The sequence below is a fragment of the Anopheles funestus genome, chromosome 2RL, assembly GCF_943734845.2.
Source record: "Anopheles funestus chromosome 2RL, idAnoFuneDA-416_04, whole genome shotgun sequence".
Lineage (NCBI taxonomy): Eukaryota > Metazoa > Arthropoda > Insecta > Diptera > Culicidae > Anopheles > Anopheles funestus.
In genome coordinates this window covers 26,743,150-26,767,968 of record NC_064598.1, presented here as the reverse complement: position 1 = coordinate 26,767,968, position 24,819 = coordinate 26,743,150, and the positions used below count along the sequence as shown (strand labels likewise).

The window sequence follows — 24,819 nt, the reverse complement described above, 5'->3', positions numbered from 1 at the left end:
TCATTCTGCATATTTGGAAATAAAAAAAAGCCGATACATTTTGGGGAATGTACAAACATACCTTTCAGCAGAATACAACCGACATTCATTATTAATATGGACGGATCAGCTCACACCGCCGAACTGTCGTAAAAAAGCAACGTTACCAATTAAACTGGGCAAATATTTGCTTTCATCGTGCTAATTGATGGCTGCAAACCAGCAGTACGGGAATGTTGGTCGATTAACCGTACGAAAGATGGCCACCAAACAATGGCTCGCACACCCGTATGCCGAAAGGTCACAAATTAAATACCGCAATTGCTGCAGGCTGCCCCCCCCCCCCCAGGTACCAGCTGTGTGGACCGATATGATTCCTTTCATCTGTCACATGTCATGTAAACACAAGCCGGGGAAAATGGTGCCGGAAAATGCCATTCCTTTTCAATTGATATGTGATCTACGGATGATGTTTAAATTGTGCACGGTAGAAAACAAAAACAGTTACTGCATTATAGGCCTTTGCGAATATTGGATTGATTAATGAAATTAATGAAGTGTGTGCGAGTGTGTGGGATCGGCGAAGGCATTTTACCATTTCAGAGTACATTTTTTTGCAACATGCCAGAAAGATCAAAATGAGAATGTTACCTATTGACACCGTCTGAAAACAAATTAAAGACCGGTAATCGAATCATGCATGCAGCACGCAACGCAAACAAAACAAAAAAAAGTGCAGCGATACACACCGAATGGAGAGGGTGTGTTGTGATTTGTACGCGTTTAAAAATAAAGTGTCACATTTAAAATTTTCAATCGTTTCCGATTGTTCGATTGTGCGCAAACCGACGCACACTGTGCACTATGAAATGCTTTAAAACTATTAAAAAATCGTTTTAATTAAAGTTGCGATCGAAGCAAAGCAGAACGAACATTAAGTGATGCAACAATATTTTCCATCCCCACGACTTAACGTTTTTTTTGTGTCACTTTTTTTTGTTTATTCGCACTAAACTCATTCATTCTATTTATTGCGAGTTGAATGCTGATGGTACGGTTTCGTGCGCATGCAAACGCGACTGTCCTGCTGGCAGTTGCAATGAATTTTCATTAGTGTCATCATGGCCATGCATATGGCCAAAGAGTGACCAGCGGGCAGCTTTATTGATGCCTTTCCGCGGTGTCTTGTCCCTGCCCTGGGTGGAAATAAGCATTATTTGTCATGCGGTTTGCGGTGAGTACTGGGGCCGGGGATGGGAACCGATTGAAGTTTGATTAAAATGGCATTGAATGTCCGCTTGATTATATGCATATCGTTTTCATACCGTCCCGTCTGCATCTCTGCTTGAGATTTCATGTCATGGAAATGTGATGATTAATGAAAAGTGATGATTTTATGTGTTTTCTTTTAGATGCTCGTTTAAAAGTGCATTTTTTCTTGCAAACAATCGTTTATTTATACGAAGAGTAATATTTAAAAAAATCGCGTTGAGTTTAATGAAGTCTTCGAAATAGAGTTGAGTGTGTAAGAGAGAGAAAAAATGAATTTTATATATTGGATTTTCACGTAGCTAGAAACATCTGGTACTAATTAAAACTAATATATCGACAAATAACGATGCTGTAGCGCAATCTGCAACTAAATGGCCTTGTAATAAAATTGTTTTTATTTCACAAAAGTTTTGCAAATCGACTTGTTCGTAAAACTAGTTTAAAATAATTTAGGGAATTTAGGTTTCTTTTTAAACAATCACTAAAGTATCATTTCGTGTTGCTGAAAGATGATCTCCCTTTTATCAATTTTCCCTTTTAACCCTGCAAGTGAATGTTTAGTTTCAACTCAACATGAAGTGTTTTTATGAAGGTTTTTTTTATTGCAATAAAGCATTTTTCTCTTTTATTGACGGACTTTAATCCAACAAAAGTATCAAAACACTTTTACCCAATTATTTAAAATACAATACACTCGTTAGTCAGCGCAGGAAGTGAGTGAGTTGGAATGCAAATGAGCGAGTCACTAGTGAGCGCAGAGAGTGAATCAAAGCTTAAAGAAACGATCAAAGGATTATTGTATTTCATTAAGCTGCAATTGCAGTGTAATTAATATATAACAGCTACGATTTGTCTATTAAGTTTGTAAATGTACATATAGGCCCAAGAGGAGACCGATGTATGAAAATATTATATATATTCTTTATGAATCCCAAAAAAGCAAATTTGGTTATACAAAAGAACTTCTTGGGATTTTTTAAAAGAATCAATAAAATGATGAAAATGATGATATGATGATGATATGACTTTAACTATTAGTAAACTGTTATTCGAAATTACTCTTCTGTTATTTATTTGTTTATTATTTCGGAAAAGGTCATTTGAATAATTCAATAACCACAATATTTGGGGTATCCATTCCTCAACTAAAACGATATCAACTTCTATAGCATACGTTTTCAATCGCAAATATTTACCGCCCAGTACCTAATCCTCTATTCAATCCAATCGAAGTCAGTTTAGTCAGTGCAAACAGTAACCTCCCCACCAGGATTTTAAGCTTGATTACAAAAAAAAAACTGCCAATTAGTAAGCAAATATGGTGAGTTTCGGAATAAGTGATACTGCGAAGGTAAATAGAAAAACAAACCCGACTGTTATTTCATTTCAACGTTTGATTTGGTGTGCCAGAAAATTCGAACTTATTGAGGCATATGGTCGAAAATGTTCGCTCATGGGGAATATTGTAATTGATTGTTTTTTTTTTTTGCTCTTCCGCCAATACGATCAATTCGCCAACGGTGGGTAGAAGTTAGTTTCATGTGAATCATTCCTGTTTTTTTTGTTGCATTTCAGCGATGCGCTACGGAAATGTTTACTTACGCAATTGTTACGCAGTAATTTAAGCGTATCGATGCGTTCACGTGTTTTTTACTCGCAGCATAAGATAACATCACCGCCCCACCCACCCACGCAACATGAATTAGTGTAAAGAAATTTCAAACCTAGTGGGATGTATTTTTCCACTACGCTTCCACCGGCGAGTAAAAAAGCCATATTTTGTGTACGTTTTCAATTAGTGACGGCAAATTTTGAACGAATAATCGATCCGGTTCGGTTTGCAAATAGTGGCACTCTGGTAGGTAACCGTGTTAACAAAACACAACAACAAAACTGGAACATAAATCCGGCACTAGGGGAGAGATGAAAATACCGAAAGCACGGATGACCACAGGTAAACAAATGATTTTTCCACCTTTCAGTATACAATCTCCTCTCCCCGGGTGGATAAGGTATCGCAGTGGGTGGTATGGTGGAACAATAGGAGGGATCGTATTTTACCCTTTTGCTGCTGCCCGAATGAACAACGTCGAATAGACGAATCGCGTATATATGTATGGTGTAGGCATTGCATTTTCGGGCCATGGTTTATATTTTTCCGACAGGATTGGATATTACCCGTTCGACCTTCCAGCACTATCCTGTTATGGGCGCTATGTTTGGTTTTGGATGGTAGAAAGCGAATAAAAATGCAAACCCATCCGAAGAAAGTATTGGAGAATGAGAATGTGGTTTTTGTTGTTGTGTGCTCTGAGTCTCTGTTTGGTGTTTGTGCACTGTTTCAGTGCTTCGGGTAGGAAAAGTCGTAAATAATGGAGTAATTTGAACCTATAAAAAGGGAAAATTGCTTGGTTTTTTGTTGGTATTGGGTTGCCCTATAGATTCTTTACCGATTCTATATGCTTGTGGTTTTGAAGGTTATGACACTGCTGGAAGTATTGTTTTTGCTCTCGTTTGGAACGATTTAGTTAGAGAGCTTTTGATTCCAGCACTAAAGCTTTCTTACGTTCAATATGTTTGGTGAATTCATAGCAAGTTTATCCTTTTAATTTGAGATTAAAGTGAAAAAAACTGTAATTTTTCATTACTTTCGGTTGTTAAAATCGGAATCGCGGTGTGAAATACTGTTCTGTAACATCATATTTGAAAGATTTACTTACTTATCAGGGTTTACAGTCTTGACCTGCTGCAGAAGGGGTTTTTCTCCCGTATATTTGTAAGGATAATGAAGGAGCCTTCAATGACGACTTATACTAGTTGTACGATGAATTCACTATCGAACAGCGAATTAGAGTCGTCTGGTACCGCTGAACTGGTTCTGTTATTCGAATAGCCCGTAAGGTCCTTTTAGGTCGTCCACAGAGGAGTCCCGGTAGTCCACCAGAACAATCGAGGCGCAAGCTGAGCTGGATATTGGATTGGAGCTGTGAGCGGCTTAAAGGACTCTTTCAGCAGGCCAAAGTATCTTCTTATTGAACGCGGCTAGGAGGGCTTCGTCTCGGTTGTCGATACATAGTCAATATCTCAGAGGTGTATGTGAGTCCAGGAACTACAAAAGTTGTATATAGTCCCAACTTTGAAAGACCTACAGAACCCATAAATGTGACTTGGGGAATATGCTTTCCAATATCTGTTTTGCAAATTTTAAAGAAAACTAAGCTACTGGTAATGGATATATTAATATTTCTTTTTCCCTGCCTTTCCAGATCTTCATCACGTGCCATGTGTATGGCGTACTGCTGCAGAGGGACACAGGCTTAAAAGGTATGACCAGTGTTTTCATAACCGTAAACAAAATCAGCAAAATAGGATAGCAGAACGCGCTGTCTCGCTATAATGTTACTCCCCGGGCTGTAAGAATTCAATTCCATTTTGCCGTATTACATCTGAGCGCGAGTTAGCCTCTCTGCGTTCGTTTCCCTCTGTTTTTATTCACACCTGTGATTCTTCTCTTCAAAAAAAAAAAAAACGAAAGAATTGAAAGTGATTTGAAAGGATCACGGCAAGGCAGGCAAACAATCCTAAGCTTACAAAGCACAAAAGCACACATCTTCAAATCGATTTTCTTCCCCCTTCTCTAGCGACAAAAGGATGTTTTAGTAGGTACAGATCGGTACCAGGGACATGGGCCGTTTATCGAAAATCAATTTCATCTTAAATCCATACCATCCCTCCCAATCAATCGCACCCCGTATCAAGGGAAGTTGGTAGAATAGCAGACCATATAGGGGTATACCATCACCTGCCTTTAGTAGGTGAATTTTCACGTGGTTGAGCTTTCCACCCTCTTCCTTGCATCAGCATTATTTGTTAGGTAAGAACGGAGAGTCCACAACACGGTCGTGCAAAGAAGGATGGGACACAGTTTTTCCGGCCCCACGCTTATACAGTGAACCACTTTCCGATGTCTAGGTGTATGTGTGTGTGTGTCCTCCTCGGGGACAAGAGGATCTTTTGTTCGGGTGATTTGAGCGTTGAGAAAAATAAGAAATAAACAACAGCAAAAATGTAAATCGCCTTCCATTCGCTGGTTGAAATGTCCCCAATTCACACACCGACGATTTAAGGCGGGCACCCCGGACACGATTTGACGGGCGGTGGTGGTGGTGGTGGTGACGGTCTAGCATTCTCGTTCGCAATGGCGTGGAGAACTCGAAACTCGATTGTGTATGGATGTTAGTTCAATCCGGTCGCTTTTTAGCCCCTACAGCGAAAGCCGCTCTCGAGAGGATTTGTGCGAAAAATCTTTCGGCTGACTACGGTTGAGAAATGAATCGGAACACATCATCCTTTCTGGTTTTCTTTTTTTGTGTTTCTTCTTGCTTCTTGCACCATCAAACATGGGGCTGCATGCGAAGGGTCGGATACAAAACATTCTTGCCACGCGCCACCTTGCCAGACAGGGCTGGAACCGGCGGGTCGTTCGTGTATTGAAGGTTTTTTTTGAGTACAAAAAAAATTGGGAAACGACGACAAATTCCCTCATCTCAAGCATATTCAACAAAACCCGGCAAACGTTGGTCGAAAACTTAGACTTGCTTTTAACGCTATCGAAATTTTTCGTTCCCTTTCTTCTACGTCCTTGACGATCGTTTTGGGAAACTCTCCTGCCTGTCCTGTGAAACAAACGCAGTGCTATCACTAGTTTGGTTCGATATAAATTTGGAACAGAGAGGCTGGAAAGCATTTACGAAGGAACGTGTACTACCGCCCCTGCCTGTGGGAAAGCCTTTCTGCGAGATTGACGTTTTTTGTTAACGCGAGAAAGCACTGACAGCTGATGACAGCTGACTGGTACGATGGTAAAGTTATGGAGGCGAATTTGATGTTGAACCAGTGTTGTATAAAAAACGGAGAGAGAGAGGGAGAGAGAGAGAGAGATAAAGAGAAGGAAGGATACGACAGGATGCTGGGCAAAATTCGGGTTCCGAGCAGGATGGTAGATTAATCTGGTACATTCAATTTGCCTTCGAGTTGTTGCTGCTGACTTTTTCTTTGGCGAGGTTTTTGTTGTCTGATTTGCTTAGTTTCTTAGCGCAGCGCACTTCAATCTTAATTTTATTATTTATTTTTATCTCCCTTCCCTCTGACAGTGCTCTTGTTATCTTTTGGGGCGGTTTTTTTGTCCGTTGTTCCAATAAAAAGACACCAAAAACTGCGGATAAGCGAAGAAACAGTAAATTGAACGCAAAATCGATTTCATTCATACCGATAAATGTTTGCCGAAGCAATGAGTGATTGAGGTTGGGTGTGTGTGTGTTTGTGTTTTCGTTTGTTTATTTTTCCTCAAAAAAAACGCACTTGGAAGAATGCTTTCGTCTGCTGATTTCGCCATTGTTTGCCCACTCCATCGTGATTTCAATTGTGTGGCCACACTGTCGTAGGATTTTGCTTTTTTCCTGCACTGCAGCATTAAGCGTTTGGGTAAATGTTGCGAGAAAATACAGTCTATGTGGTTAGATTATCTTGCTGGCAGCTCCTTTACTTTGTTGTGATTTGTTTCTTTGCATGTTCTTTTTCTCTTCTTGTTTTGGGTTGGATGTTGTACCCAAAGACGCCTCTCCGTCTCGAAGTTTTGTAGAGTGGGTGAAAATAATGAATTTGATTTGCGTCCTACTGGCGCCAGATGAGTGAGATGTCCGGTTGGGAAGTTAATCCCGAAGTGCGGAACTAACGTTAACAGGCTCTCGCATTAATTACTTCTTCGATCAATATGCTTCAACGTAGTTGTCGCTAACGTGGTTACTCGACAGGGATGACACGTTAAACGGCGCAATGTTGACCGTGGTTTTTCTGAGTGAAGCAATAGTAGCACATTAGGGTGTGTTGATAAGGAATTATATTTGGAATTAATTAGGTAAATTAAACACCAGTTCCGACAAAAATTTTGATTTAATTAAAAAAGGAATATTAATCTACAACATTGAAAGCTCACAGTTTTTTTTTAATATTTTATAATTGTTACAAACAATTAGTTGATACATTATTTTAGTTCTGCAACAAAATTATGGTCTATTTTACTTAAAAAAATGGCTAGTTCTGATAGATGGAATACTGTTTCTGATATACACTGATTATACTTAAGCTATTTTCCTTGCCCGAATTATACAAACATGTAGAATTACTTGCATCAGTTAAATTGTTGGTTGGGAGATTTATGGAAAGATCAAGAGTCAAGATCATGTCGTTTTCATGATATTATCTGTGGATAGAATTTTGGGCTGGTGAGAAGTTTCGATTTCGATGATTCGATATTTAGTCCCGATATAATGTTTTGCTTAGCTCATCCAAATTTAGATATTGTAGAAATTCAGATAACAGAAGTTTTGCAACGAAATCTTAATTTATTGCGAGGAAATTTGAATTGTTGAGTTATCTCGAGTTAGTCGAGTACACTAACACGAACTTGTAGCCAGTAGATAACAGCTGGCTTAACAATATGCGTCAAAGTTACGCCAAACATCCGTTCCTCGTTATATGTCGTGAATTCAACGCCGTTTGTGATCGTTTTGAACCTGACTTGTCGCGTTTTGCGTTCCTAAATTGTATACGTAATGTGCGGCCCATTACTTGTTAAATGATATACAATGTAAAAATGTTTATCTGACGTTATCAATGCGTTATCATGCAGGCAATGAAATGGCAGACACATTAGCGAAAGAAGGTATAAATGAAACAAATATTATAAAAAACAGGATAAGAATGGAGGATGCCATAAACCGAAGCAGAATTAAAATGATAGAGGATACAAAAAAGTGGTACCAGGACATGTGCGCAGAAAAGGGAAAAAAATTCGAAGAATTCCAACCCAATTTTGAGCTCATACCTTGGCACCGAGAAATCGACATATCGGCCACTGAAATACGGAAAATGAACAGAATTCTAGCAGGACACGACCTAGCTAAATATTGGCTACATAAAATGAAAATCGTAGAAGAACCAAACTGCAACATATGCGAAATGCCAGAGACCGCCAGACACCGATCGAGCGGCTCGAGGTCGTCGCTTTAGAGCGCGAGCATACGGTAGAGCGCGAGCAAACGATAGAGCTGAGCAGCAACTGGCGGCGGATGTGCGTGCGGCGCAAGCTGCTCGTGATGACGAGATACTGCGGACTGCAGTCGAGGCCGAGAGGCTGGGAACAGCGCCACCCCCCATTCCCAGACGCAGCAGGGGGAGACCAGCATCCCCTGAGACGCTGCGTATGAGGCGTGAGCGCCGGATCTATATGCAGCGAATATGGAGAGGTCGAATGAGGGATGGAATGCTGCCACCGGTTCCTTCCGGAGGAGGTCGGAGACGTCGGGCTGCGCCATCGGAGGTGGAGCTGATCCGAAGACGGCGAAGGAGGAACGAGATGGAGAGGGCACGACGACAGCGGACAGCTGCAGAAAGAGGTCGCGCTCCAGCTCGACTAACTCCGGCAGAGGAGGCTTCGTTAACGGAAGCAGCGACGTCGGGTCGCTAACGGAGTAATTCCTTTGGGGAGGGCTCTTATGGCCAATGGGGTTGGAAAGAATGGTCGAAATCGGAAGGCAAAGGAAAAAATCAAACTTCTTCGCAAAACCCTAGCGGGGGAAGCCGAAGAAGAAGGTGTAAAAGATTTGTTCAGGGAAACAAAAAATCTGAATAAAACAAAATCTTTTAAATTGTTAAAAAAAAAAAAAAAAGAGACCGCCAGACACATGATCTTTTCATGTAAAAAATATAAGCCATTAGGGATATCCATAGAGGATCTAAAAAAACATTGGAAGGATGGAGACGGAAAAACAGTCAAAAGAATCATGAACTACATAAAAAAACATAAGATAGAATTCTAAAACAAAAATATCCAAATTACCGAAAAACAAAGAAAAAAAAAGCCAAATGCCAATATGACTCACAGAAGTCGCAAGGCAAACTTAGGGAGGAATAAACCTCTGAATATGGGCAGTGTAACTGAGGTTTCAGTGAACATAGGAGGTCTCAGACAACCCGCATAATTAGAAGAAGAAGAAGAAGACGTTATCAATGTAATCAATGTATTAATTGTAAAAAACAAAAGCTTCAAGGAGGCCACATACGGTCCGTTGAATTTAACAAATAAATAACAAATATCTAAATAATAAATTACAAGATATTTGTACCTATTTATATTTATATATATATTTATATCAGCTTTTTTTGTTGATGTTTGGGTTTATTTTTGGTTCAAAATGGTAAAAAAAAATCGATGGAATGTTGTGTATCTTTTAGCCTATTTCTAGTACACAGAAAACAATATTTATTCCGTCAATCAATGATAGTGCAGCATTTTAAAATAAACATCATTTTCAGAAATTTCAAGAAAACTCATCACTCTCCCTTTGTATATGTTTTATCATTTTATGTACCTAACTTTTTTTAGGTTCGCTTGTTTTGTTGATATACCAAGCCCATGTGTCACACCAAACACATCGTTTTGGCTATAGAAAGAGGGTTATAAAATTTGAACAAACAGTACCCAAATCGATGCAATTCTGTGTGAAATTACATCAATTACCTTTAAGTACGATCAACATTTTAATTGTGGTTAGAGGTCCCAAATGAGCCACACTAGTTGTGCCGCGTTATGGCAAGTACGTTGTCGCACATAAATAGGGCATGCATTTTCCATGAAGCTGTTCACCATGCGGTGTCGTAAACGGTTCAACTTGCAATTCATAAAACTTTACAACAAACATACATACCCGTGTGCTACCAGGGCTACGCTGGCGCACAGGTAGGCACAGAAGAAGCTTTTCACCCGCCTCTGCGTTCTGCACTTTCTTCCATAACGGTTGAGCTTTTTATTAATTCGGATAGAAATAGCTATAATTATAATTTACGATGCGCTGGGCACAACAACGAGACCGAAAAGTTCGGAAAATCGTCGACGTCGGTTGTGGTAAAAGGTGCTGCATGGTGTAGAAGGGTAAGCGGGACGTTGTGGTGGTAAATTAATAAATGCCTTTTCCACGTTGACGTGTTGTGTCTGCCGGCGGCGAGGAAAACGCCGCATTCGTTGGACTTATTCAGCTAGCTAAAATCACTCCCTATCGCTCCCCTCCTATCGCTTGTGCCTCGAACTCTGGTCGAACCATCGAACCAGAAGCTTGATGTCTGAGTCGAGCGCGTGTGGCCATGACGGAAAGAGCGCGAGCTTGTTTTGTCAATAGTTTCAGCGTGTTTCGGTGATTAAATCGTGTTTGTGTAACTTTCGCACACGGTCACAAGGGGATGTATGTGTGTGTCTGCACCTCCGGTAGCCATGCTGTTCAACTTCTTTGCACCATCTTGGTGTATAATGTACGACTCTATTGGAGAGAAGCAGCGTCTGCCACGACGTTACACGCAACGGTTTTGTTTAAAATCACCGTCGAAGCTTAAAAGATTGTGTACGGGTTTTTGTTTTTGCCCGATAGCTTCGGTTCGCTTTGGTTGTAGTAGCTTTTCCACATCACAATACTACCCGATTGTCGTATCGTTGGTGCAGCTGGTGATGGGGGCAACCTCCCGCTGTGTTAGAGGCGCTTTGCTGGCTGTCGTACATTATCTCCCCGGGTGTGCGCGAGGTAACAGACTTTCGAACATTATTTTTCCCGTTTTTTTTTTGATTCGCAACCTCCCCAGACAGGCCGCGTTCGCGTGTCATCGGCGTCAAAATGAAACTACGGGCCATCTTATCATGCAGAAAAGAAATTTCAAATCCAATCAAAAAGTTCTACACGAGACGGCGAACTCGAACGCGTGCCCGCTCGCTAAACTCTTTCCGGTGGCAAAAATGGAACGGAACGATGGTAATGATTAGGTTTTTTTTTCTTTCTTTTATTTTATTAAACAACTTTGAAGGGAGTGAGTGGAAAGGGGGTAGAGGAGTGCAAAAAAATAGATAAATTGGATTGAAGATTAAATAACAAGAAAACTAGGACACGTACAGTAATGATGTTTTTAAGGTGAACCCATACGTGCGGGAGAAGAAGGAAGAATACACACACATATTTCAAGAGTGTCTATGCGATAAAGAAAACTCATTGTTTGTGAGTTAGTTAATTTTATGATCGTCTCGAGAAACGCAAACTCTCAACAAACAATATTATCTTTTATTTTTTGGTGATCTTCATGAGGATGGTTGATGAGCAATTGCATATCTTGATGTTTAAAATCCGTCTCTTAAAGGGAGTTGACCCCTTACGCCCTTTTTCAGGGAGGTTACACCATTTTTCCGAGGTTTTGGAAATGTAAACAAAGATTGTATAAACGTAGTTCTGTATAATTAATTTGTTTCAAGTTTATTAAAAAACAGTTTAGTTTTGAATCATATTTTCAACTACATTTCTTAATAAATTTCTGCAATACGTTCGTTTAACATAACGAAGTTTCGAATAGAGCAGGGGTCTCCTAACTTTTTAGATGGCGGGCCACTTTGAGCGGAATTGCCACAGCTTAGGGCCAATTTCGGGATTTCTCGGGAGGGCCTCGCCCACGGGCCGTAGTTTGGAGACCCCTGGAATAGAGCATGATACAATCTGGTATCAATTTATCGCTCAATATTTGCTCGACTATTGGACAGATACCGTCATAAGATTTAAGCTGTAACTTTGTAACTTAAAGTCTGATCGATCTCACTATTCGACAAAAGGCGTCCAAAGAATGTTAGTAAAGCTTCATACGATGCACTTATTGAAATTTTCTTTGTTGTGTTAATTCAAATACTGATGGGTGAATGATAATCAAGAAAATAAGTCATCAGCCCCTTAAGCCAGACGTACGTATATGTTAACCATTGTCTGCTCGGATCCCAACCTTCATCGTCTCTCAGTAAGCGCCGGTACGGGCTTTTGGTGTTGGTGTTGGAAAAGCAGATTTTGAAGTCATTTTTCGCTACGTTTCCCTACTACAAAGCAATCCCTTTTTTCTAGCACCTTTGACAATGCAAGAAAGCAACATGAACACTCATGTCAACACTATGATCCTCCGTGTACATACCGTCAGCATCGACGATGTATAAAAATAAAGTCATGCCTGGATCGTTAATTTTCTCAACGCTTCTTCCTGAATTTACGGTCAATTTATGGTTTGGCGGGGGTTTATGAGAAGCGGGGCAACATGGGTCATGGGAGTCGCACGGCAAAAACAGTGTCTCCAAGCGGCCGGAAAGTCGCGACCTGGCTGGGACAATGCTGTAGCCGTGGTTCTATCTTTTTATTTGCCAACGTAGTCAAGAATGTGATACGGGAAGACCAATCGAAACGGCGGAAACACTTCAACGGAGAAATTTGGTGAGTGTCAGGTGTGGAAGAAATTTAGAAACCAACCCGTAGGTGTTCATGTTATCAGCAATAACAAAAATGGTTGTCTGGATGGCATGAGGGTGCCACCAAAAGAAGAAACGATCTTCAACACCGACGGATGTGTTGTCAACGGGCGCGTACGTCAGCAATAAACCGTCGCCGGATGCCTTTATTTTATCCTTCCGGACGCGTGCAGGACGTGGTGGTTCGGTTTGTTTATTTTCCAAGGTGCGCGCTGTTTTATTTTACCTGTTTTGTTCGTTTCGCTCTATAAAGACATATAGCGCCAGCATCAAACGTTTAACGCACCGATAGCTGGGGATTGATTACTGGGCATTGCCAGTTGCTTTGATGCGCACTTTGTTGTGTTGAGGAATAATGGCTTCACCCCGAACCGGGAATAGAGACGTACGGAGATGACATTAGTATTTTGTTGCCCGAGCTTACGAGCTCGGCAGGTAACGTAAGTGTTAGGATGAACGCTCCGTTCGATGTACGGAAATGCCTGAAGCGTTTTGGACGATTAGGTGCGTAAGGTGGGTTTAATATTTTTTTTTTTCGATAAGAACCGATATGGGACGAGGTTCGTCAGTGTAAGTACACGTGTCTGTTAACTGTCCTCCACCCCTCAGGTAGAAGCTCTTATGTACACTTATTGATGACAGCGTGCTTGATTGCGGAGGTAATTTTGTGCTAAACTCGCTCCATCGTTACTAATCTACGAACACGGGGTTTTTCTACCAATTCGGAGACGGTGTTTATGTGTTGCTCACGATAAAAGCATTTACAGTGAGATATGGCCGTGCCCGTAGGCTACGTTTAGGCTTCATGTCAAGAAAAATGGCCAGACAACAAAACCGGAACCGATGTGTGAGTTTATCTATGTTGACACAGTTGTGACACGTAGCCCTGAAGGTGCACGCTGATAAGAATGCACTCGATTCAATTCGATTCGTTCTCGTTTAAGTGCGGAGTGCGGTACGATTCATATCTTTTTCATTCTATTGATAATCGACGGTCAATTGGGCAATGTATAGACATTGCTCAATACATTTTTACCACTTACACAGCCGCAAAGTGTTGGTGACGAAATAAAATGAACAAACTGTCAATTTCCAAGATCGACTGATTAGAAAGGGGTCATTCAGATAGTTATTCCTCGAAATGTTTCCCTGTTCTTTATTTAAAAAAGGAAAGAAAGGAATAGAGAGAGATAACTAAACTTGATGTAAGACTTTACTTAGTTGCAATTTTGCAGTGTTCAATGTACAAGAGTTCAACACCAAAACCACCAGTCGCTATTGTTGATGCTGGCTTTAAATCTATCTTTATAATTCTAGCCCTCAAGTACGTCATCGAGATAAGAACTTTGTTCATAGATAACTCTTTATCACGTTTCGAGAGAACTATAACATGTTGTTTGACGTCGTATATGTAGAAAAATCATGGGCAACTCACTACAATGGCTTGATGTCCATTGAAGATGATGATCTCATTATCGCGCCATGCATTAAGCCACGGGGGCCATGAAAGCTGCGACTTTTCTTCAAACTTCCTCAGTATTTCAAATCCCTCAAAAAGCGCCTCAAGTCCAAAGTCGCCAAGATTTTGAGTTCGAAGGCAATACTCAACTGATGATGATCATGTCATAAGAATGGCACCGGACGACCCAGACCGTAAAGTCTTTTTATGTCATTCACGTGCACAGAGGAGACATCATAGGTCCAGATTGAGTAACACTCTCTATTGAACAGAAGAATCAAAACTTTTTCGTATGAACTTTGATTTCAGCTTATTTTATTTTGAAAGTATTCCCTTATAGTACATCATTTGAGGCTATAATGTTGCTGCTTTTCTTAGGATTTTTATCTGATAAAATGTATGTCAATATTGATAAGATTTCTCCTCCTTCGGTTCAAGCCCGTGTTCAAGCAACTACCGTTGTGTGTTAATTTGTGATAAGGCTTCATGTCAGCCAAACTACAGAAAAATGACGTATTTTGTTTTATTTACAAACCTATTTGGTTGTTCTGTATGTTTTGCTCATGTTACTAGACCATGTGTTCCCTTTTCCTTTTTTACAGCGTACGATTTATGCTGAACTCCACATAATTGAATAACACAATCGTGTGTTTGTTCGGCAGTGGTAGAATGTCGGACATACTTTTGTTTGGTTTCCCTTCTAATTAACGAATCGCTGTACTGAGTAAACAATCCAACAAAAGTCACTACTTCAGAACAGATTTATACGTGCCAGATTCCAAACAAATCTACTCGCTCATTTCCTGTGTCCCTGCGGTCCGACATATTTACCACAGTGGGTTGCGTATTTATGGTACTGTTACTGCTGTTTGTAATGTCATCCTACCCATCCTGTTCCATCAATAATCCATAAGGAAAGCTATACACATACTGGTTTACCAGTGTGGCCCCCGAACGCTAAAGCATTTCACGATAAATCATGGCCACCAACTCGTTCGTACCGAGAAGTGCACCAGTAAACGTTAATTTCCGAGCTTTCTTCATATTTTATGCTAACGTCCAATGCGACCGGTCAAAACACAGAATGGGCGGGAAAGGGAACGTAGAAAGGGCCGGAATCAACAAAGTTACACACCGGACATACTGGCACGTAAAGCATAATACAATCTGGTGTGGCAAAAGCAGTAGCAATGCAGTAGTGGTGATGATGATGATGGAATAAGAAGCACGAAACACATCATTCAGAAATTCTAATTTCAACTAGAAACTGCACTTGGCAAAAAAAAGTTATACACTCCACAACCCTGGTTCCGTACCGGGCGGTAGGTTGCACATTCGGGTGTGCATATATGCATGAGTGAATAAATAAAAGCTGTTGCCCGGGTCGTTGTGTGTTCCGAGTTCTTACTGCACCGATGCAAACCATTCAACCGGACAGTTTTGCCAGAAATCGAGCATCAACGCAGGGATGTTACAGAAAGGGAGAGAAGAAGAGGAAGTTAAGTGTGAGGGATAGTGGGAGACGAGGTGGTAAGCAAGGATAATTTATTATGCTCCACTTTAAGCCACGTTCGAAATGCCACGAAGCGAACGGTGAAACTAACCACAAAAGCCCGAACCACCCTTTCAATATGTGTGGGTGTGTGTGTGCGTGTGTGGATGGGTAAGGGAAGTAGCACCAGTAGTGGAGAAGGCATAAGGATGCAGTGGGCTCTGTACGTTTGCTACACGCCGTGTTGATTGCATGCATAAATTGAATATTACTACCACCGGAAGGGTCTTTTTCTTCGCCAGGTTCGGTGGTGGCGGTTTTTTCTCCCGTGTGTGAGAGTTAGTACCTATTATGCGTCGGTGTGGGTGTGTGTGGGTGTTGTAAAGCTGCTTTATTTTCCCATTTTTCTGATCTGCTTCCTTGAGTGAATATTTCTTCAGAAGTAGAGCTTTTTTTTGGCCCCTACCCACAAGCATCTCGTTAGAGGGCGCGAACGTAAGTAGCATTCGAAAAAATGGATGGCAATGCATTCATCTACCCCGGAAGTTTGGAACAGTTTTTTCCCCAGGTTATATCCTTCACAGCAACTTCATGTGGACCATTTTAGTGTGCGTCTGTGGCTGTGTGTGTTGTATCGTAATTTCATCATTTTCATCTCGTGTGATGTCACGGATGTGTAATCCCTCGATGGGAGAAGATTGAATGAAGTGTTTCTGAGAGCTGGCGGGTTTTCTTATACGCTTCCATTGTTTCGTCCCTGAAGCGAGTTTTGTGTCCTATGTGTGTGTGTGTGGGTGGGTGGTTATGGTCACAAATAAAGCTACACTAACTCAAATAGAGAAAACCTTCCCTTCTAGGAAGGTAGTGTACGATGGGAAAGGGAGAGGGAGAAACTTTTCGCCCTGTGGGTGCCGCAATGCAGTAGAAAATGTTTGCCACCAAGCATTACTGCGTTTCGGGCCAGTGCTCGTTAAGGGGCGAGTTTATCTACCGTGTGGGCTATGTTCATAGAAGTATTCCAGTGTTCGGACACTATGGTTGTGCCCGAAGATCATGCAGAACGCTGTCGTCAGCAGGCGGATGTTTTTGGTGAATGGTTATACTAAAGTCCAAATCCACTAGACTCGAACTCCCGTAACGTGTAACGAACGTTTTGTATCCAATCGTGTAATGTCGGAGGTACTTGCTACTACTGGCTATATTTCTGATTAACGCACCTTCACCTTCATCATCGTTCGGAATGATTTGACTGTGGGCGGTAAAGGCGCGAACACAGTTTCGTATGAGCGTATCAATCGTTTGTTTTACGTAGTTACTTCCCGTTTCCTGAAGCAAGGTCTCATCCGGGATTGAACATTGGAGTTTTCCACCACGCAGTGATAATTCCATTTTGCCTAGCCGTACCGTATATCAGGTTGCAGGTTCTTTCATCGTTCAATTTTAATTCCTAACACCATTCAGTTCGACTTCCATTAGAGAACAGCCCGCAGCAGGTTAGTAGCAGCGGTACGCTGTTCATCATTGTGTTCGATTCATGACCATAAGATGGCTAGCTCTCACTGCTCTTTGTGGTGTAATTCACCACCTCCCGAGGGCCTGCTGGTGTTATAGGACGCTGTTGCACCAGGATCCGCTGTTACCGTGTGCGGGATACGGTCAGCATGAATTCTCGCACGCAGTTCAGAATGTAATGGGCTCAACATTGGTCTGGTACCGAAGGTGATTTATGAGAAACATCAGTAGCCACGATGTAGCCCGCGGAGTGGATTGTAAAGCTGAAAAGCAGGTCCCAGTATGGTTGGTTCCGTACCGAACCGTTTGCTGACTTTCGGTCGGCTGCTTTTCTCGGATGGATGTACGAAGAAAGGAACGCGCACTGGTTGACCGCTGGCAGGCAGTTCTCCAAGCGTTCTACAGGAACCTGATAGTGATGGGAGTTTGGCACAGATGTGCCGGTGTAAAGAAGGTGTGCAAACATAACAGTTGCTTCAGGTTTGTAGAAGTTCTGGCCGAGGACTCGATTCGAGGTTGTTGTGGTTGGTGTTTAAAACATGGTTCGTTCATGTAAGGCAAAGAAGTAAAGGAAGCTTTGTATTGGAAGCTTAGTATGAGACAAAGGGAAAAGTGTGTTGATAATTTTCACAAAAAAGAAGCTAAATTCTTTTTTTTTTCTCTATTCAGAAATGCTAGGTCCTCATATCTGGAGATGGTCCTTACATGAAATCAATTAAAAGTAATGATCAAGTGGATATCATCCTGGCTCCTCGGCACGGTTGTGGTGTTCCTTTAGGAATCCGTGTGGGGAATTAAATTAAAGCATTTTGTTATAAAACATCAAAGCTTTTAATTGTACTTTTTTCCAGGCACAAAACACGGTAACAATATCCATGACGCCATACTTCAACGGCATGCTTTGGTATATTTCATTTTCATCAGATTACATTTCACTGTTCACTGATACGGTTGAAGGTACTGGAATTTGTTGTAGTTAGCAAAAGTCAATATAGCTTAAATGATTCACATGGTGGTTAATGGGGATAAAGTGAGGTTGGTATGGCAACGTAACGTATAGAATCGTACGTAAAACATGAATGATTTGTTTCCGTATTACATTGTTGGCAACTGTGTTCCAGATTCCATGGAAAATTAATTTTTGATTTAATTGAGTAATGGAATTTAACTTATATGTTGTATCGTTGAATGGATAGTAATTCAATTTGTTACATAAATAATTAAACATCATTCCAGTGAAACAAACAAAGTACATTTCTTCGTAAAATATCCCATGGTTTCAAATCGAACATCAAACGGGAAAACCCCATTACCCCGTAACCAGTTACGATATCATGAATGTGAGGGTTAGGCTTACTCAGCATCCACGTCCACAAAACCATACCTTAATGACCGATGCTTGTATCTATTCTCGAAATCCTAAGGCAATGTTTATCCATTCTCGGAATGGGTAAACAAATCCTTACCAGCAGCGAAAGGTACGAACGAACTAATACCGTGCATGTTCAAAAAAAAACTAACGCTTGCGGTGGACAGATTAGTCGCAAGTATCCAACAATTACCTCCGGGAATGCCTTTAACCAGGTGATGTTGGTGGTCCCAATAACGTTACAGAACTCCCATTGATCTTGGTGTTGTGGCAGTGCGTGGCAAAGCGGTGGCAAAATTCCATTAATGGCATTGATGCGCTCTGGTACCATTTACCGCGCGACAGCATTGCCTTGTTTGTGGGGGTGCCAGCTTGTTGAGGTTTGTTTGAGGTTTGCTTTTTGTTATAGTCGTTGCTGTACCATGGTTTGAAACTCGAGCTCTGCTAGTGTGTCGGCTCGCGGGTGGCAAAATTTGATAGTCCTTTCGATGGTTTAGGCCTCTTTCAGGTTTGCAGCGTACGATGTTTCAGTGCGCTGGGTCGTATTTTGTCGGTTTGTTTTGTGTGTTTTTGACGGTATTCTATGCGCGTCACACGTTAACCCTTTAATGTGCGGATGGAGTTGGACATTTCAATCATTGTTTAAGAAAAAAAAAGATTACTTTAGTTGTCTAACTAAAATCTCAGAAAAAAGTGTTTTAAAGAACCATGTCTTCTAGCATCGTAAAAAGTTTCATTCGAACATAACTTTGAATACTTTCTCCAGCAACTCTTACTCCTGTTAACTCCCCAAGAGTTAATGGATTGCACCGCTGTCCATGTGAATCACCCGAACCGACCTTCAGCGGCTGTACATGAAACGGCCGTTTATGTTTACTGGCAATTGCATTACCACAAGTTCTTTTCAGTTTTGGGTTTGTTGCTCACGCGCGTTCGCCAAACTACGCACAGTTTACTTCATTGGCCTTCACTGGCGTCATGGGCCGGATTTACCGCAGGCAGCTTGTGCACCTGACCGCACCGTACCGTTTACAACTGCAGTCGATGCAGCACGCAGCACTTGGCTGTGCATGTCAGTGTGTGTCCGACCACCCCACCCGTACCTGTGTCGCATGTTGGGTCAGATCTGCAGCATTAATGCGATAAAACACCTTTTTACCCAGTTACCTCGCATTGGATATGCACACACGCCAGCCTCGTTGTGAACGATATTCCACATCGAGTTAGTTTTTTTTGAAATCCCTTTTTATATTATTCACCGTCGTTTGTAAGGATGTTGAGGAAAAATATTTTTCCCATCAACCGCGTTGATAAATGTGTTTATTGCCGGGTGGAAAAGAAGTCAAGCGTTTGGAATACACCGGCACATAGTTTACGATTTATCCTTCGATTTATATGTCAAGGCAATAAGCTATGACGCATTGTCATGGAACGTAGATATATGTTTTTTTTAAATTTAATTCCTGCGTGAGCTCTGTGCTTCATCGATTGTAATGCAACTTACGCGATAAATCGCTTCACGGATTGAATGAAAGTTGGAGCGAAATGTATGAATAAAAGGCTTGTCTGAAATGAAAATAGTCTGATAATGATTTAATTGGGATTGGTGGAATTAAAAACGATTCCTTTCTTTTTACAATTTGTGCCAATCCCTTGCAGTTGTGGGAAACGAATCATTGAGTTATGCTTTATATCTTTAAATTTGATTTATTTTCAATGTATCGAATAATTTCTTTACAATAAATACTAGACCTACTACCTTTATTAGGATAACCATACTCTAGTCTATCCATTATTTGAATCTAGTAAATCTCGCTAATATCGTAAAGATTTGCAGGGTTTTCGAGTTTAAATAACAAAGTCTTGGAGCCATTTTTAAATTCTGTTCAAGTTGAAGTAAAATGACTTGAGAAAGATCCGGAATTTTATACAATTAATGTGTTCAATAGTTTAATTTGAAAACATATAAAAAAAGCCTAAACTTTAAGATCGATCATATCTTTTATTAGTTTTTCGGGTAGCTTTTCATACTGATAGATAGGCCAAATTAATACACGTATTTGAGATTACTGTTTTCCTAAAAGAATAAAAGTTTCGATTAGCCGCTTGACAAAAATCAAACATGTTTAGAAATGTATTACAAATGTTTATTATAACAGCAATTTAAAATAGACGAATAAAAATATAACAAAACTTTGTACGTAATAATTAAAAAATTTATCGTGAACTTATTCTGACACGATCGTTTAATATAAGAGTGGGTGGCCCGGTAGTGCATGTAGTAACGGAGTCGGTTTCACACGACAGGAGCGGGTATCAAATCCCATCCCCCCCTGTAGCAAGGGCTGACTGAGAAAAATAAGTCTAGTCAGTTAGAAATCGCCGGCATGACCTTAAGGACATGAAAACCCTGTATTGTACATTCTGTTTTGTTTTTTTTTGTATTATGTTCTCTCTCTCCAAATTTATTACGATCAGTGTTCCCAAATAAAAAAAAACCCAGAAAAAAAACTGCTGCAAACGATCAAGGACATATTTCGCAATATCCAGTTAATCTTCGGTATAACAACCCGCTTACCAACCGGGCGGCAAAAAAAAAGTTAGTTTTTTGCAACGTTGAAAGCTTTCATCTAACCCCCCCCAGGGTTTTGCAATCTCGCCATATACTGGAGTGGTGCAGTTTTCGGTGGCATGTTATACTCGCACATGTTACACACGTCGCGAGGGACCGACATATAGGACACGGGTAAAAACATTGCTTTATTGGACCTTTAACCGGCAGTTTCCATCATGCCCCACCTTCCCCGACGGGATGGGTACGCATCGCGTAAGAAGATTACAGCTACATCACAACCGTTTCGGAGTTTGTTGCATGTGATCATTTTTCTTTCTCTAAATTGCGCATCGGTATTGGCACGTTTGGCAGTCCGGAAAAAAGGACCGAAGGAACCTCATCCGGAACACAGCATCAGAAGTGTGTGGCCTTGTTTGTAGCAGTACCGGTATCGTACGGTTTGAGTAGGTAGAAGTGATGAAGATAGCTACTGTTACTAGCTTTTATTTCTTTCCCCATTCACTGTTACTTCGCTTTTCGATATAAAACGTGCTTCAATGTTTTCACGTGTGGGGCACCGTACACGCATGCCGACACGTGGAGAGTGTGTCAAACCGCGGGTAAATCTAAACAATATGTTGCATAATCTCTCGTAGCGCCGTGAAGTGTACAACCGTGGGTCCCAGCTCGTAGTGTGTGGCTCCCATTTCGCTAGATCTATAACCCTTTCGGAGGGAGGGTAGTAGGATGGTGAACAAATCCACGATGGGAAGGAACTATGGAGATATGTATATGGAGTGTTGGTTATATTTTATGGCTTCACCGCTTCTACGGTTTCCATTTCGTTGCTGCGCTTCTGAGAAACTTTGTGGAATGGTGGAGGCGCAACAAAAAAAAAAAAACAAACTCCCTACAAAAGGATGCAAAACCATTAAAATGAACGGTTAGGTGCAGCGGAACACAGCGAATCCTTGGTACATCATCCTCCGGTGGGGGTTTGGGAAATGATATTATTATTATGTTTTTGCTCCATCCTGCGCTGCGTGTTGTGTGGCGTTACGTCGTGTACAAACAGCACCTAACTTCCTGCCTGGATAATGTCCGTACAAGGCAACCTTGGATCGGTTATGTTGTATGCAAAAATATGCCAGCAGCGAATTTACCATAGTCACATGGTATGAAAAGAGCCCTTCTCGGTGGGTACAGCACACATACAGCGCATATTACACGTGTGTGTCTAGTGTGCGAGAGCGCGGATCGTGTGCGGACCGGGTGGATGGGTGGCGGATTTTCCTAGAGTGTCATAATCGTTATCGGGATAAAATAATTTCTATCTTAGTTGTGTGTCTGTACTTTTTTGTTGGTGTGTTGCTGCTGAAAGTACACTCGTAACAGGGCGGTTTTCATAGCAAAGCGTGTTTGTGAGTTGTTGATATCTTTGCGAGATCACGAATGGATTTTTTTTCCACCCAGTGTATATGGGCTTAAGGGATATTCCCTCGGACTTGTATGTGTGCTTGCGCTTCGGCATCGCTTTTGTGTATTTGTTATTTTGGCACGGGTGCAAGAAAAATTCAATTTTCCTGATGGCTTCCCCGATGGTAACTTTGGCAAATAATTGATGGGTTTTGTGCTTGGTGCATATTTTGTGTGATTATCAGAATAGCAAAATAAACAGCATTTGCCGGAATATGGATGTGTTATGTTATGGGTGGTTTTTTTTATCAGTTTGTTCGCTTTTTTCTGTTTGTTGTTACTTTTCACCGCAAATAATGTGCACTAAAAATTGACAGCCAGCAGAAATAGGACGTACAAAAGCAATAAAGGAAAAATGGCACAAATTCAATTTCTTTCTGGTCGCTACAAAAACGCTTTTAACAAGGGTTTGTTAAGCATGATTTCAATCAAAACATAAATGTTAATAAAATTAGAAAAATAAATTTAATTTTTCATAATTAAATTTTGAGCAATAGAAACGTGGATTCAATCGTATTGTACCAGAAAATTTGTCTTTTAAAAGGTTGAAAAAATTCTTCGTATGTGGCACGGTATAACCTCAAGATAGATTGACACGTTTCTTGAGTTCGGATGGGATTTAATATCCGATCCTTTTGTGTAAAAACTGACGCCACTTCCAAGGACCACCAGCAAGGAAACCAAATAGGTATGAAGCAAAAGCTTCAAGTGTTTCAATCTCCTTCTTTGTGCGCCTATACTTAAAAACTTGCGTCTATTAAAATCTATTAATTCGTGCCTTAAAAAGTGCTAAACAATAATGTTCTCATTGCAAATATAATAATTAAAACCCCAGCACAGACACTGTTTAACTACCAATTAATGGTATCCGCGTCTACTGCCAATTAATTTACGCTCATTTGCCATTGGTCGATTAAGCGGCGTAATTGGCTTCACCAACCAACGCAAGTTAGTTTTACCGGCGATAACTTCCGTGTTGACATACGCCCGAGATGTCGGTTCCGGTTTCCGCTCCTCCACGGGACAGGAAAAACCCGTGCATGGGGTTGAAGGAATGGGATGGGGTGGGTTGATATGTTTGTTGACTGTCTCCGTCGTCAGCACATCATAAATATTCCGACACCGATGCATTCGGTTTGCTGCATACTTCTGCGGTGCACTGGTGACAACCGTAGTCGACGCGAAGGGTGGAGAATGAAATGTAAATTGAAACTGTCGCTTGTGGCAGTGGTAGTATATGTCTTCGCCTTCTTGCGCTTGCACGACGCATGCCACTAACGAGACGAGAACAATACCGTTCGGTGCACTGGAAAGCAATGAGCTGGAAGTGCATTATGGTGTGGTTGTGTGAAGGATATGTACACTGGAGGTGACATAATCATCCGGTAGGCGTATCATCGGGATTAAGATGTTAAAATATCTTCCCCTTTTCCATCCATCCTGTGTGTAAGTCAGCAGGGAAGGAAAAGGAAGGGCAAGTTGTTAAGTGAAGATGCACTAGAAACTGTAGTGATTTTCTTCAGCATCGTTCCCGAATTCCCGAGAATGCTGTGTTGTAGAATACCCGAAATCTTGGGTTGATTTTAATTACGATACATCCAAATGCATACAGCTCATCCGCATCCATTCACAGACGTTATTATTTCCGCATTCATTTCTTGTGCAGAGTAATGATTAAAACATGAAACGTGGGGCAACTGTTTGCTAGCGGAAACAACGTCTTTTGCTACGGTTTTGTATGAAACTAGTATGAAGTTCAAATAAGCTCTGTACCGAGGGCGACCACAATTTACCACTGAATGTTACATGATGTCGACTACTAAACAAGCTACTAAGAAAAACCCGGGAAGCGTTCCGAACTCATTACATTCTACCCGACACACCGACAAACAAAGTGCATCACCGGGCATGGCGAATGCAACGAAACCAATTAAAAAAGCAAAGTTCTAAACAGCATAGAAATCGCAACAAAGAAAAAAGTAACATCAAAATAGAGAGAGAGAAAAAAATACGAACCATCAACGTCATAAAAACTGGACCTTAATGGCAATCCCACCGCCACAGCAAAAAGCGAGACCTTCGTAAATAGGGCTGCTTTTGTAAATCCCGTAAATGAACCGGTGAATAATGGAACTGTGTTGCAAATGGATCCCGTCCCGAATGGTTTACCTCTGACCACCGGGATAACGTATGAACTTTCCTTAGCAGCAGCAGCAGCAGCAGCAAGCTGTCGCATTTTGGAGCAATTGAAAGCTATCCCCCACTGTGCACGGCACGGCAGATGTTGGATATGTTACCCCCGCAATCGGTGCAGAAGGTTGTCGGGTTCTCC

General features: G+C 41.2%; 1 protein-coding gene across 4 annotated transcripts in view; it reads left to right on the top strand.

Annotated features, from left to right (window-relative positions):
* The window catches only part of LOC125765295 (leucine-rich repeat-containing protein 24), a 114,758-nt gene that overhangs the window by 21,330 nt on the left and 68,609 nt on the right, over positions 1–24,819 (top strand). For all 4 annotated transcript variants that reach the window (XR_007418535.1, XM_049430261.1, XM_049430262.1 and 1 more), the window contains one exon: positions 4,518–4,575. The gene's annotated coding sequence lies outside the window, so the exon portion shown is untranslated. The remainder of the gene's footprint in view (positions 1–4,517; positions 4,576–24,819) is intronic.